General features: G+C 41.5%; 1 pseudogene across 1 annotated transcript; it reads right to left on the bottom strand.

The window, feature by feature from the left end:
- Nucleotides 1-12,350: 12,350 nt before the first annotated feature.
- LOC143581464 (bidirectional sugar transporter SWEET9-like) lies at nt 12,351-14,089 on the bottom strand (annotated as a pseudogene). Its single transcript, XR_013143825.1, has 6 exons — nt 13,972-14,089; nt 13,700-13,736; nt 13,395-13,605; nt 13,134-13,294; nt 12,909-13,028; nt 12,351-12,825 (listed from the first exon to the last, which is right to left on the bottom strand). The product of XR_013143825.1 is annotated as a bidirectional sugar transporter SWEET9-like (transcript).
- Nucleotides 14,090-14,991: the final 902 nt, after the last annotated feature.

Raw genomic sequence — 14,991 nt, 5'->3', positions numbered from 1 at the left:
TCTAGTAATTTGTCATCAATACATTAATCATATATCACAAATGGAGATGTAACCAGGCCGTCTTAAATAATTGTTAAAAAAAATTGGAAGACAGAAAATTTTTTTAGGCATTAACTAAAAAGGGTTTTTCGTTGGGTTTAAACAATTAATTTTTTACATGGGTTTACTTGGTTATGATTTTGGTTGTGCAAAACTTTGTATAATAATAGGATTAAATTTTTTATTTTTTTAAGAACGACGACTTTCTTGTATTTAGGCTACCGCACTCTCCAAATTTGGAAAGCCTGAGGTCATATTCTAGTCAGAATATGTTGTCTTAACCAGGCCTACGCTGGCTTCAGAGTTTGGCCTGGGCGTTCCCTCGAGAAACCATATCGTCGACTGCCACTTGATAGTCGTTGTCACCACAAGAGTAGAACTCTATGGCGTAACACATGGTGGGGGAAAACCCGGGTGAGCTCAGGGTTCGAAATGACAACCTTTGCATAAGACCTAGCCCAAATCATTCATTGTCAATATCCACCCAAATATGACACAAGTGAGATTCGAACTTGAGTTTCCATCGAAAAACCCAAGACTCTTACCACTAGGCCACAAGTGGAGATAAAAAATGCACTTAAATGAGTTGTAATTGAGTTTAAACATTAAAATACATTTTTTTGGTCTAAAAACAGATTAAATTAAAAAAAAATTCAAGCCTCACAGGTGACCACCCTGCCCTCCTTCAAATCCAACACCGGATGTAACTCATCATCATCAAGAATCATACATTTTCTCACTCAATTGCTTGATAAATCTACTTTCACTTTATCTAATGATGAATATAAGAACTATTGATTTTATTCCACTCTACATACACCATTAATCTTTAAAAATTAACCTTTTTTAGGTTTGAAATCATAAAACTGACTCGATGTACGTTGTCAAACCTCCTATTATCTTTTGCATGGTTCCATCAACTTTCCAACATACGCAAATACAACTTCATTCATACTTTGTCTACAATCATCTTTTCGGATTGGTAATGAAGAACACGACGCTCTTTCAGATTATTCGAGGCTAATGTCTTTTCAAAAAGATACATATTTCACATGTTTTTTCTACTTTTAAGTTATTGTTTTATCCATTGGAAAAGAGATTACACATACTAAAACCTACTTTCCAAAAGAAATAAGTTATAAGTACAAAACAAAACCATTTCTCGTTGATTTTTTGTCAATAAGAACATTAAGTTCGTTAAGAAAAGTAGAAAACAACAAATTTTCTAAAAGGAAACCTAAAACTAGATATTATTTAGAGATATTTGTTGCTTAAAAATTATCCAAAATGAAACCTAGTTAGATATTTTAGAGATACTTGATTATATTTCAACCGAAAAAGCTTGATTCCTCAAGTTGCCAACCTTTCGGATATTTTTTTCGTGTCTGATTCCAAACATTTGGAAGCTAAAATAACTCGAGGATCATACTAATTTATGTGTTAAATGAACAACATTTGAATAAACAAGAAGTTTTGTAGCTTTGGCTATAGAGTTTATGACAGTGGTTAAAAATGACAAATCAATTAAATTCCACATTTCAGTATATTTTAACCTGCACATGCAACGATTTAAACCCACAACTTCATATTTGTGAGTGAGGATACCATATCACTAAACTAATAGGTCATGTGTATACAAATACAATATGCTAAACTACATAGAAGCTTTCATATCTATCCTGATGATGGTGCCTGAAGAAACACTAAGTGACCCCGGCAGATTACGGATAATCTTAGGGTCAAGTAGATGTTTCCCACGAGGGTTAGGTCCGGCAAATATGGTTATTCTTCTGATGACCTGCAAAACAGACACCGTGAGCTCGTCACTGAGAAGGGGGGGTACCTCCTTGTGACCACCCTCCGGCGTGAGAATCAGACTAGATTGCTCTGAATATAAATGTATATTAAGAGAAATAGCTAGAGCAGATAAGATATGTGATGGTATAAGATAAGATATGATAAGATGTGATCAGATAATCATACCGTTCCAAGGTGTTGGAGTATTTATAGCCGAAGGTAGGTTTCCAAGCAGGTACAACCAGCTGTATAATATTCCTTTTCTACCAACTGTGGGCTACGCACGTGCCATGCTGGTAGTTGGTGGGTAGGCAGCGGCTGATAGTGACATGGCCGGCTGTGTACTATTCATTTTCCACCAACTGCAGGCTATGTACGTGCCACGATGAGGGTTGGTGAGTAGGCAGCGGCTGATAGTGACATTAGGTACTAGAGCGTGTTCCTCGTCGTACTGTTGTCAGTGAGCTGTCACCCTGTGATGGGCTGCTTTGGTCAGATCTTGTCTATTTTGTCTATACCTTGGCAGGTATAGTACAAAAGATCCTCCAGAAGCGTACGGACTGGCTCATTTGGGCGGGAGTATTCCCGCCTTGCTCATTCCTTCTTTAGGTGACATTACTGAATTATTGAGAGTTAGTGCCTTGTGCGTGTAGCCTTACTATTAGTGCGGGTAGCCTCCGCTGATGGCTTGTATCCTCAGCTACGGGAACATGCGGGGTACTTCACCATTGGGAGGCTTTTCCTGCGGGAACAGCTGGCGTATGCGCGTAAGGTCTTCATCTCTCTGAGCATGGTGGGTCCTGCGAAACCAGTTGGTCTTTGCGCAGACGTCCCTCTTCAAGGTGAGTCTTGCGGGTCCAATTGGGCTCTGCTGGGACCTACCTCTTCAAGTCCCCCCAGTCCAATGTTCTTCTCATGAATTGTTAATAAGTGAGGTGAACTTTTGGACTTAAGCAAGGGGTTTTGAAAAGGGTTTTTAGTTTTAAGGTTCTCCGTGGGGATTCTTCCCGCGGGTTTCCTAATGTCACGTGCAGAAATTCCCGACTTTTCTGCTTGATCTTTGGGTATGATGCGGGTAGGTATGTAACCTCCTCGCAAGTCAGGAGCGTTGAGTTTCACTTGTGTAGATTCTCCACGAGGTTTTGGTAGTTTTAGACATAGTGATCAATTATGTTAAACAACTAATTCCATCTTGAAGCTTCAAACAATCTAGTTCTCAACGTTCCCGCTATGCGGGGATGTTATTTCCCTTTCCACAAGCATGGCCCAGAAGATCCTTCTTGGTTTCAAATCCCTGCAAGTGCTAAGTATATGAAGGGTTTCGCCTTGACACTGTACCCGCACTCGTCTTATAGTTACTTTACTTCCAAGGTATTCTTGGCTTCAATTCCCTGCAGGTGCTAAGTATGTGAAGGGTTTCGCCTTGACACTGTACCCGCACTTGTCTTACGGTTTGTTGGTTACCAAGGTATTCTTGGCTTCAATTCCCTGCAGGTGCTAAGTATGTGAAGGGTTTCGCCTTGACACTGTACCCGCACTTGTCTTACGGTTTCTTGGTTACCAAGGTAAGGGGGTATATTCCCTCTTACTTTTGAATCTTTGAATCTTTTTGAATCGTTTTGAAATTCAAAGAGTTGGTGAAAGGATAAGAACAGTCCAAACTGTTGAAGGGACGTTAGCGTCATCCGACAGTTTCTTCTGACAGTTTCAGGACGTGCAGGCAGTTATGGCGACGTGACAGTATATGGTCATTCCAGATGCTTTTTCAGGCGCGTGGGCGCGAATTTTACGGCACGCGTCCTGTCGACAGCTGTTGCCAGCTTGCTTTCCACGTGTCGTTGTCTCATTGTGCCTGCGCTTTTCCCTCTCCCCCGCATTAAATTCATCGCATTCATTGCGATGGGTATATAAAGGGGGACGAGGATGCATCTCTACTTACACCTTCACTCTTCTTTTTCTAAACGATTTCTGGCGAATACTCTAACTTTTTCCGCCGAGCATTCTCCTGAAATCGTTCTCTTTCACATCTCCAAAACATGTCTTCCATTCGTGATCCTGAGGCTACTGCCGAGGAGTCCGACGTATACCCTGAGAATCCGATGTCCGCGTCTGACAAGGATGATAAGAGTACTGCTGGCGAGTGCCAGTGTGCTCTTTCCGTCGACCTTTATCAGTATATCGTCAAGAAGTTCATGCTCGAGCCTGAGTTTCCTGAGCTTCACCAGACGGTGTATGATGCCCCCAAGGGCAAGATAGGGGTGTATGCTGCATTCTTCATCTATGGGAATCTCAGGTTCCCATTGACGAAGTTTGTGTACCGTGTTTTGGAGAAACACGGTATACATTTGACGGAGGTACACCCAATGGCGATCGCTAAGGTTCGCCACTTTGAATGGGTGTGCCACATTCTGGGCGTTGAGCCTCGCGTCGACCGACTGATGACCTTCTACTCCTGGAGGTGCATCCAGGGCTGGTACACCTTGATCACTCGGATCAAGGGTTTGAAGATCTGTGCTACCGAGCGCAGTCTTCGGTCTTGGAAGCGGGAGTTCTTCTATATCTCTGCGCGTGTCGTCCCTATTGCGATGACATTCAAGAACGGGAGGGCACTCCCGAACCTTCACGCCTCCAACTACCAGGAGGCGGAATGGTTTACCAAGATCTCCCGGATCCAGACTCCGGTTTACCGCTTTGCGGAGTCTGGGATGGTGATGCTCGAAATGAGCCGGGTATGGAAGGATGCCGGTTCTGGGACGCCGCAAGTACCTATCATCCTTGAATACGGTTCGAATTCTATTCCCTACGGTATGCTCCATCTCTTTTTGCTGATTTAGGGTTTTTCTTCTAACTGTTTTTCTGTTTATTTTTAGAGGGAAACAACTTGCAATCTCTTCTGCAACCGCGTGAGAGCGGTGGTCCCGCTCGGCTGGGTACTCGTGCTCTTGATGAGAACGAGTTGCCCATCCTGGAGCAAACGGCGGATAGGTTCGTGGAGGTCTACCCGCCGGGCCACGAGATTTTGAGCGCCACGCAGCCAGGTAAGGGATTCTTTAACCCTCGCCCTCTTCATGCTCAAACCTCTGCTGGAGTTTCCCTAATTTTATCATCTTCTGATGAGGGATCCGCAGATGGGCCTTTCTTCGTGAGGAAGAAGAAAGCTGCCGGTGTGAAGGGCAAGGCGAAGGTCGCCTCCACCGCCGATCAGGGAAATCGGTCCGACTCGGAGACCGAAAGCGAGGAGCAGTGGGGAACCCTGGTGATGGTGAGACCACTGTTCCGGAGGTTGAGACAGCTGTCACCTCCGGGCAGCCCAGTACGACGACGGTGACCGGCGTGAAGAGGCCGGCTCCATCGGGTTCGTCCCCGCCTGTCAGAACCTTCAAGCTCAAGAAAACTCGTAAGTATAAATTAATCTTACCCGCAATTCTTTTCGCCATTGTTTTTAATATTTTGTCTTCATGCAGGCGTGGATGCAACCGCATTCCAGAGTGGATCGGGAAGGAGCATCTCTGGACCCATGACGGTAGGTTTGGTCAATCTACCCGAGGCGATGACCCAGGCGGCTGCGCCTGTTTGCAGTGTTGGTTCAATTGCTCATCCCGTTGAGGCAACTGTTCCTATTGTGACGTTATCTCCGCCGGCTGTCAGTGTCATCTTTACTGCATCCTTCACTGAGCCGGCGGTGATTTTTTCTGCGGGCTCCTCCGCAGCGGCGGCCTCGGTTGTGAGTTCACCTCCAGTGAGTTCACCTCCGATGGTCTCTACCGCGGCGGCTTCAACCGTGCATCCGGCATCGGCGACTACCTCGTCCCCGGCCGGTTCATCAGGTATGTTTAGGGTTGGGGCTTCTAGCCAATCTCTGCCTGACCTCTTGGATGGATATCCCTTAGGTTCGGGTGATAGGTTTGGCGGCTACCGGCCTGTTGTCGACCCTACAGGTGCGTAGGGTTATTTTGGCCTATTCTTTTTTTTTTTATCATTTTTTCCTAACCGCTTTTTGTTTTTGCAGTTTCGGATTCCAATGAGGTGTATGTTCCACGGTGGAACATCCGCCGGGGAACAACCCTTCGAACGGCTGTGGACTGCGTCGAGTGGGCGCGTCACGCAGCCCCAAGTGGTGCGTTGGGGGAAGCCATGTCTAGCTACCAGGAGGGTAGGCTGACAAATGAGCTTCGGATTCTCCTTGCCCGGATGCAGCCGCACGTCGAGTTGCTTTGTCGTGAAAACGACAAGTTAAAGGCGGCGCGTAGCCAGGAAGTGGCTCAGGCGCGGGCTATCCGGGAGGAGAACAGGAGACTTGCCACCATTGCTGCGGAGAAGGAAAAGGCCTTCAAGGCCCTCGAGGTTGAAGTTCAGGCCCGGCTCGAGGCCCGTTCCAATGCTACCCAAGCTGTTAACGAACAGCTTAGGTTGGCTAAGGAAACTGCGCGGAACGCGACCGAGAGGGCCACCAGAGCTGAAGCCATTGCTGAGCCTTTGCGCGCTGAGAATGAGGAGCTTAAAGCCAAACTAGAGAGGCTTCAGCAGGCTCATGATGCTTTGGCTTTAGAAGATGCCAAAAAGCTCCAAGAGATTTTGGACCAGAGGGGTATGCTTGACCACACTGAGCGTAAGCTGAAGGGCGTTGAAGAGGCTACTGCTAAGGAAGTGTTGCTTGCCAACCTTAACAAAAATGAAGCCGAACGCGCCCGTGACCAAGCTCAAGCTGCCCTCCAGGAAGCTCTAATCACCAAGGAATGGCTTCTACGAGAAGCGTTGTCGCAGGTATGCGTAGCTTCATAATATCTTTACGCTTTTCTTTATACTTAGAAAAGTTTTTGATACATATATTTTTTGTAGGTTGTGCATCGGATCTTCACGAACACATCTTATGACGATGCCATCAGCGCAGCCCTCAACGCTTCCCATGAGGATAGGGAAAAGGCTGGTTTCTTGCTTGGTCTGGGGTTTGTTGAGAAGGGCATCCCGCCTTCCAACTTCCCTCTTTATGATGTGGACACTGAAGCTACTTACGACCAAGCAGTGAACCAGTATGCTGCCTTCCCGCATCCGGTGGTGGAGAAGGTGAACGAAATTGCAGCTGCCGATGATGGGCTAACTATTCTCAAGGCTTTCCTTGAACCGCCACAGCCAACTGATGGTGCGGGTTCAAGTGGGTTTGGAGGGAGTGGTCCTGAAGTTTGAACCTTGAGATCCCTTCCCACCGTTAGGATAGATTTACATTTCTGAAGGCGGGTAGATACCTGGCCATTCTTGTAATGTTTGAATTTTTTTGTGAAATATAAATGTTTGTGCGGGTAGGACCGTCACTTTCACTTATTGACTTGCTTTATAAACGTTGTATGACTTGCTCATGCATATTATAGTTTAATTTGGCACTTGTTTTGCCTCATAAACAATATATGATTCGCTCATGCATACTTTAGTTTAACTTAGCAATTTTCCAAGTGTTTTGAATAAGTTAACCTTTCTGCGCGTGGTTGTCAATAGGTTAGTGTTCAGTTTCTCTATCATGATTGTGCGGGTAGGACCGTCACTCTCATTTAGTGGGATGACCAATCTTCACCTATAACTGACCTGCGTGAAGGTTTCCCTCATCTTTTCCTTAGAAATTTCAGCCGTTTTTTGTGTTTATGCGGGTTTTGCCTCCTTCCACACGCAACGACTTACTTCCCCACTTATTTATGCGGTGAATACCGGCATATCAGTGTTTTTGAATAAGCTAACCTTTCGACGCGCGGTTGTCAATAGGTTACTGTTCAGTTTCCTCTATCATGATTGTGCGGGTAGGACCGTCACTTTCATTTAGTGGGATGACTAAACTTTACCTATAACTGACCTGCGTGAAGGTTTTCGTCATCTTTTCCTTAGAATTTTTTGCCGTTTTTTGTGTTTATGCGGGTTTTACCGCCGTCCACACGCAACGACTTACTTCTTTTCACACTTATTTATGCGGTGAATACCGGCATATTAGTGTGGAAAGTTCATAAGTATAAATGTAAGACCATCAGCGTCAATGTGATAAGGAGAATCATTTCCATTAGAAGTGGCTCTGGGCCTTTTCTTTACAAGTTTGGAATTGATCTACATGCAACATGTGTAATTGAGCTCCCTTCCATGTTCTTGGGATGGGGGTGTCATCGAGCCTTTCGAGCCAATATGCACCTGGTTCGGAATCTCGTTGTTTACGCAGTATGTAGTCTCGAACATTGAAGCTGCAGTTTCATTCGTGTTTTCCCCAACTGGGGTTCTACACGCATTAGCCTGCTTAGCGTTCATTACGCCACGAGGTGTGTGAGTTTCCCATCTCTAACAAATGCTTCGACGACGTCCTTCAAGGCTACGCATTCTTTCGTGGTGTGGCTTTTTGTCCTGTGTAAGTCACAGAATTTGCTTTGATCAGCGTTTGGACGCTGTCGGATTATTGGAGCCTCTGGCCATGGGAGCCTCTCGGTGGCAAATATCTCGGTGACGCTTTTGGTGAGTGGCGTCCATCTGGAGTTCCGGTTCGACGACTGCATGTTATCCTTTCCGCCTAACCGAGGGTGCGAGCCGGATGAGGTGTCAAAGTTTACCCTTGACTGCCAAATACCAAGCTTCCACTTTTTGTTTTGTCGGGCGGTAAGGACGTTGTTTTCTTTTGTTTTTTGAGTGTAGAGGTTTGTGCTCTGGGGAAGATCTCTACCCAGTTGCTTTTCCGTTTCCGCGAAACGTTTAGCTGCTGTCATGATGGCATCCCATGTGGATGGCATGCCATCTTTACCCGTTAAGGTGCGGATGAGCTCTGGGTCTTCCGCGCCCTGGATGAAAGCAGCGCGAACAAGATCTTCGCTAATAGTGCCCAGACTCAGCTTCTTTGAATTGAAGCGCGTGATGAAGTCTAGTAAAGACTCATCTTCCTCTCGGATGCAGTTGAGGATCGTCCATTGCTCTTCGGTATACTTTCTTTGTTGACTGAAGTGTTGGCTGAACTTTTGCTGGAAGTCTGCCCAATCGTAGATGTGGTGGACCGGTAGACGGTCAAACCACGCTCTGGCTGCCCCAACAAGCGTCATTTGGAACATGTAACACCACGTGGGTTCCGTCCAATTGCTGACGGTTGCCCCCGCTATGAATCTGTTCAAATGATCGTCTGGGTCAGATATACCATCATATGTGCCTATGTTGGACATTTGTTTGGCACTTTTCGGGGCAATTGCTTCCGCAATGTCCCTTGCAAATTTGGACGTTCCCGCATTTGCAACAGTTGGTCTGAAGGTTTTAGAGAAGTCACGTGGGTTTCCACCCGCGTTTTTTGGTTTAAAGGTTTCTCCAAAATTTCCTGTGGAAATCTGCTTGTTTACGCTTCCCTTTCGCCCTATGGCGCGGGTTTGCGTCACTGTCAGATTCTTCCCAATCTTTATCATACTCGCACTCATTACTCAGGTTGAGTTATTGTCGAGTGCTTCCGAATTCGTCAGCCTGTTGGAGGGAACGTAAGCGTTCATCCAACTAAGCTTGGAATTCCTTCTGACGTGCTTCCGCCCACGCTTTAACTTGATCAAGTGTATGGCGGGGGAGCCTCGTCTGTTGTCTCTCCAACTGGGTATCGGTGAATCCCAGGGGAGGATTATTTACTGCACTTGCCCCGGCTTGGGTAACCGGGGTAGTGTTCGTAAAAATTGTGTACTCGCCGGTGTTCCCCCCAGTAGCTGGGGTTGTGGTTACCGGAGTTTCTTGGTCACTCGCTGGCCTTGGCACCGGAGTAACCTTAACCATCTTTCCAGAGGTTTTGAAAAAACTGAGAAAATTAGTTCTAGCTTTTATGCACGGATGGCGCTAATGAAGAAACACTAAGTGACCCCGGCAGATTACGGATAATCTTAGGGTCAAGTAGATGTTTCCCACGAGGGTTAGGTCCGGCAAAGATGGTTATTCTTCTGATGACCTTCAAAACAGACACCGTGAGCTCGTCACTGAGAAGGGGGGGGGGTACCTCCTTGTGACCACCCTCCGGCGTGAGAATCAGACTAGATTGCTCTGAATATAAATGTATACTAAGAGAAATAGCTAGAGCAGATAAGATATGTGATGGTATAAGATAAGATATGATAAGATGTGATCAGATAATCATACCGTTCCAAGGTGTTAGAGTATTTATAGCCGAATGTAGGTTTCCAAGCAGGTACAGCCAGCTGTATAATATTCCTTTTCTACCAACTGTGGGCTACGCACGTGCCATGCTGGTGGTTGGTGGGTAGGTAGCGGCTGATAGTGACATGGCCGGCTGTGTACTATTCCTTTTCCACCAACTGCAGGCTGTGTACGAGCCACGATGAGGGTTGGTGAGTAGGCAGCAGCTGATAGTGACATTAAGTACTAGAGCGTGCTCCTCGTCGTACTGTTGTCAGTGAGCTGTCACCCTGTGATGGGTTGCTTTGGTCAGATCTTGTCTATTTTGTCTATACCTTGGCAGGTATAGTACAAAAGATCCTCCAGAAGCGTACGGACTGACTCATTTGGGCGGGAGTATTCCCGCCTTGCTCATTCCTTCTTCAGGTGACATTACTGAATTATTGAGAGTTAGTGCCTTGTGCATGTAGCCTTACTATTAGTGCGGGTAGCCTCCGCTGATGGCTTGTATCCGCAGCTGCGGGAACAGGCGGGGTACTTCACCATTGGGAGGTTTTTCCTGCGGGAACAGCTGGCGTATGCGCATAAGGTCTTCATCTCTCTGAGCATGGTGGGTCATGCGGAACCAGTTGGTCTTTGCGCAGACGTCCCTCTTCAAGGTGAGTCTTGCAGGTCCAACTGGGCTCTGTTGGGACCTACCTCTTCAGTGCCACATTTATGAGAATTGAATGTAGGAAATTTATACTTGGAACTTGTATATTTATTATCTAATTGAATAACCAGACATACGAGAATTGAACGTAGCAAATATTATTTGAATTTAGAATAAGAGACCTAGGAAAAATCACAACTTTAAATGAACATAGATATTACTTCATTTATGAGGTTATGAAACTCATAAGATATGATAAATAACGTCCTAATAAGCCGGACGCATAGACAAATTTGTAGACCGTCTGCCAAAATCTCGGGTTCAAATTCATTATGTCGGTCTACGATTTTGAATTTCAAGCTACTTTGATTTTTTTATGTTATTGGATTGTTTAAAAAAATTTATTGTGTTTAAGTTATTAATTTCTTCATTCAAAAATAGATGATAAATATCAACTAAATAATCTTGCCAGCTTCTTTTTGGTGTTTCCAATTTTTATGGACCAAATGAAATATTTTAAATAACCTCCTGGCCACTGACACATGACACAATTTGAGTCACGAATGTAATGAAAATTTGTTAGATTCTGACAGTACAAAAGACCATCATTGTAAACCCCATTACTATCGTATGATCTAAAACCAATAATTTGACACCTTTGGTACACAAACAAAAAGTTAAAAATAAAATAAGTTTGATCCATCCCAATTATTCAAGTGAAAGCTACTCTTGTATCTTTAACTTGTTGGGTTAAGTTTTTTTTTAATAATACTGGTCTGTCAAAAAAAAAGTAATTATTTTTTGTCTTGCAGTTATTTCATACTAGTTTACGATCTAATACCGGTAAGAAATATGGGGTTGGGTATGGCACAAACATTTATGAGTGTCACAACTATAGGGACGATGATGACTTAATGAGCACAAATCATGACAAAATTTGATATCTTTGCTCTCTAGTATCATTTTCATCTTTAATTAGAACTCAATTTTCATTGTGGTCTCATTTTTATCAGATATTTGATACCTGTTAACTATTTATTCATGGACTTTCTTCTGAAGTTTAAGATTTCTGTTCATAGTATTAGTATTACTACTCTTAATTCCACTTAATTTTACCGCAAGATTTGAACTCTTGACATTCAAGAGAGGGAGCACCCGCTATATAACACCATTCATAATTGGATTAATTAAATGCCTTTTGGCCGTCGATTAAAAATTAAACCTTGAAATAAGTATTATATGAAACTCAATTACATAATAAAGACTTAAAACTAACATAAATTAATTTATATACTTTTAGTTACCGAACAATGGATCCATCTATTTTATTTTGCCAATTTGATTATTAATTCAAGTATTACAACTATTTTAATTTTTTTTATTTACAAATTATGTTAGGGCGCTAAAGTTACTGGTACATGAATATTTCTTAATAAATCTTTCTTAATGAAAACAATATTTTTTTTATTTGTTGTGAATGGCTAATATTTTTTTACGTGTAAAAGAAATTTAAAGAAGAAAATAAAATGAAGAATGTCATACGTAATTAAACTCTCAAGTGGCATATTTCCAATCATTGCATTATATTATGTTGGTGCCATTAATTCATATTTATCCTTTTATAGTAAAATCAAATTAAAGAAAAACATCAACTTTGCTTGTGAATGCCAAAGAATTATCGTGTTGGTTATCCTTGTTATCTAAAATTCCTAATTTTGTTTAAAGAAAAAAAGCAACAAAAATGTCTTAATTAAACATCAAATTATTTATTTTAATATTTATTTCAAAATAGTAACATACATGAGTTAGCCGCCTAAAGTAGCTAGGATAAACAAGAACCAATATATAACAAAGATCTACAAGAACGGACCACACCGGACCGAACTGAACCGTGCATCAATTTTTGAATCAAATCACGCCGCCACTTCAATGACGTGGTTAGGCACATGCGGTGGAACAATTACCGGATGATCATCAACAATGATGTTGTTGTTCTCATTTAGTTTTGCAACAGCAGGAATCGAACACATTAGCTTGCTGAGCTTCACGACGTCAATGAGTTCATCGTCTTTATTTTCGGTGATTTTCTTTTCTTCGGTTGCAATGTTTTTTATTTCTAATCCGGACACCTTTTCATTTTCATTGCAAATAGGCTTCTTGTTTTTGTACACAAAGTACAAAATAATTTGGACAACACCAAAGGTGAATCCTAGTACATTTGGGATCTATAACAAATTTATATAAAGAGAAATTAATTACAAAAAATATTAATAACAATTATCAAAAGAAAGTTCTATTTTTAGCATACCGCAATGTTGAAATCTTGAAGAAGCAAGCCATAGAAGAACCATGTAACCGCGTTGAGGGTGAGAGCCACCGAGAGCAAAATGGGCATGTAATCCACACTTTTTGTCTTGATAACTTGTCTCTGTAAATTTTAATTAATATTTTATAATACTGATTGTTATTAATATTGTTATTGTTACTGCTATTGTTATTATTATTTATATAATTTGCATGTATATATACGTACCACAACTCCTAGTGGTGCAACGAAAACACAAAGAGCGAATACAAGGCAAATCCATCCAACAATCCTCACACGATTGGCCCCAAAAGCAAAAAATGAGTTAGGCCAACAATCAACCCGAATCCAACCACTATCATCAAGACGATCAACTTCAAGCTTTCAATCTACACACAATAGGTTTTTGTCAATCATCTTTCAATAAATAAGCTTAACTTAGGCTTTATTATTTAAAAATGGAAGATTAAATATTTAATGACCACATACCCTAGCCTTCTTTGGTGCATAGAAGAGGAAGAAGCAAATGTAGAATGTTTGAATGAAGCACCCAACAGTGTTAATGGTGATAAGAAGCATCGCGTTCGCCTTAAGCAACGCATAGTATATCCAAAGCATGGCACTAAATAATCCCACAACGTACGGTACGGATTGAAACCCTTCGGTTGACTTCTTTTTGTAAACTTTGTAAAACGTCGGTCTGTCATTTAAATAATACAAAAATCAGCCAAACTTGAACATGTTTATCAAGAAAAATACAAATGAAATGTCTTATAGTATATAAAGAAACTTACAATGGAGCAAGAAACACCATGAATGATACAACATTGCCTAAAAATATATATGAAGTAAAGTGTTAGTAATAATAACATTAAAAATCTATATATGATAACCAAAGTTTTATATGTTGTATTATAGCTTGCATGACAATGTTTTATATATTGCCACATGCATACATACATATACACACACATATATATACACACAGAAACACACACACACACGTGTGTATATGTATGTATATATATATAGAGAGAGAGGGAGAGAGGGAGAGAGATTTACATACCTAGAAGTCCAAATACGAGGGTAAGATGAGCAAAGCTTTCTGTGGTCATCTTCTTCTTTTAAACTTATCACCAACTAATCACGAGGTTATAAGAATGAGAATATTTTCTCTTCTTACTCTCTCTAGCTTGTCCTGACCAGTGGTGAACAACAATGTTAAATGAAGGGTTTAATATATAGGGCAAGATTTGATGAGGGTGGTGGGACATTAATATCAAGAGACATATTTTTTTTATTTAAAAGTCTAGGAGAAAGAAGCTAAACTTGTTAATTTTTTGAGTGGACACATACAATTCTAACAGGTGTACATAGCTTTTTATTTCTCCACCTACATGTATAATCACTCATTTCCAAACAAAACTTACTATTGCTTTTCATCCTAAAACTTTATTTTTAGTTTTAAAAGAACAAAATGTGTTTTGATGATAGAAAGTTATTTGGCTAGTTTTTTTTATTATTTTTTAACGGTAAATTCTTTTTTCAATGTTCTTCGTATGTGATATCTGAATCCAATACAGCTTAAACTAAAGAGTTTTTAAGACTTTGTCTTTACCAATTGCTAGTTTTTATAGTATTGTTTTGTTATGTGAAATAACATCATAAATTATTATTTTTTAATAGAGTTATTTATTATTTAAGTCAAAGCATACACGGTATTGCGGTAAGATCATTTAGGATTACTATTTCTGGTTACTCCCATCTTATAATAACATTCGACGTGATAAGTATAATTAGTTTTAGAGCCCGTGTCACACCTGGGATAATTCAAATTATAAAATTATAAGTAAAACAAATAATTACATAGCGTATATATAAAAAATGTATTGCTTCTATGCATGTATCTATACAATGTGTACATAAATTGATTTTATTTATATCACAAAATTATTTTTTTAAATGAACTTAATAAAAAAATACTCGTGCAAAAACGTATCCGAGAATATTTCTTTCTATTGAAAAATTCATTCTCGGTGCCATAGATGTATAATTGAAAGACTTTTGGTTATGAACCAATTTCGGA

This window comes from Bidens hawaiensis, unplaced genomic scaffold, assembly GCF_021521415.1.
Source record: "Bidens hawaiensis isolate Kalapana, Puna unplaced genomic scaffold, B.hawaiensis_p1.1 tig00030964_1, whole genome shotgun sequence".
NCBI classification, from domain to species: domain Eukaryota; kingdom Viridiplantae; phylum Streptophyta; class Magnoliopsida; order Asterales; family Asteraceae; genus Bidens; species Bidens hawaiensis.
The sequence above is the reverse complement of the archived record's forward strand: the minus strand, read 5'-3'. Positions and strand labels throughout refer to the sequence as shown.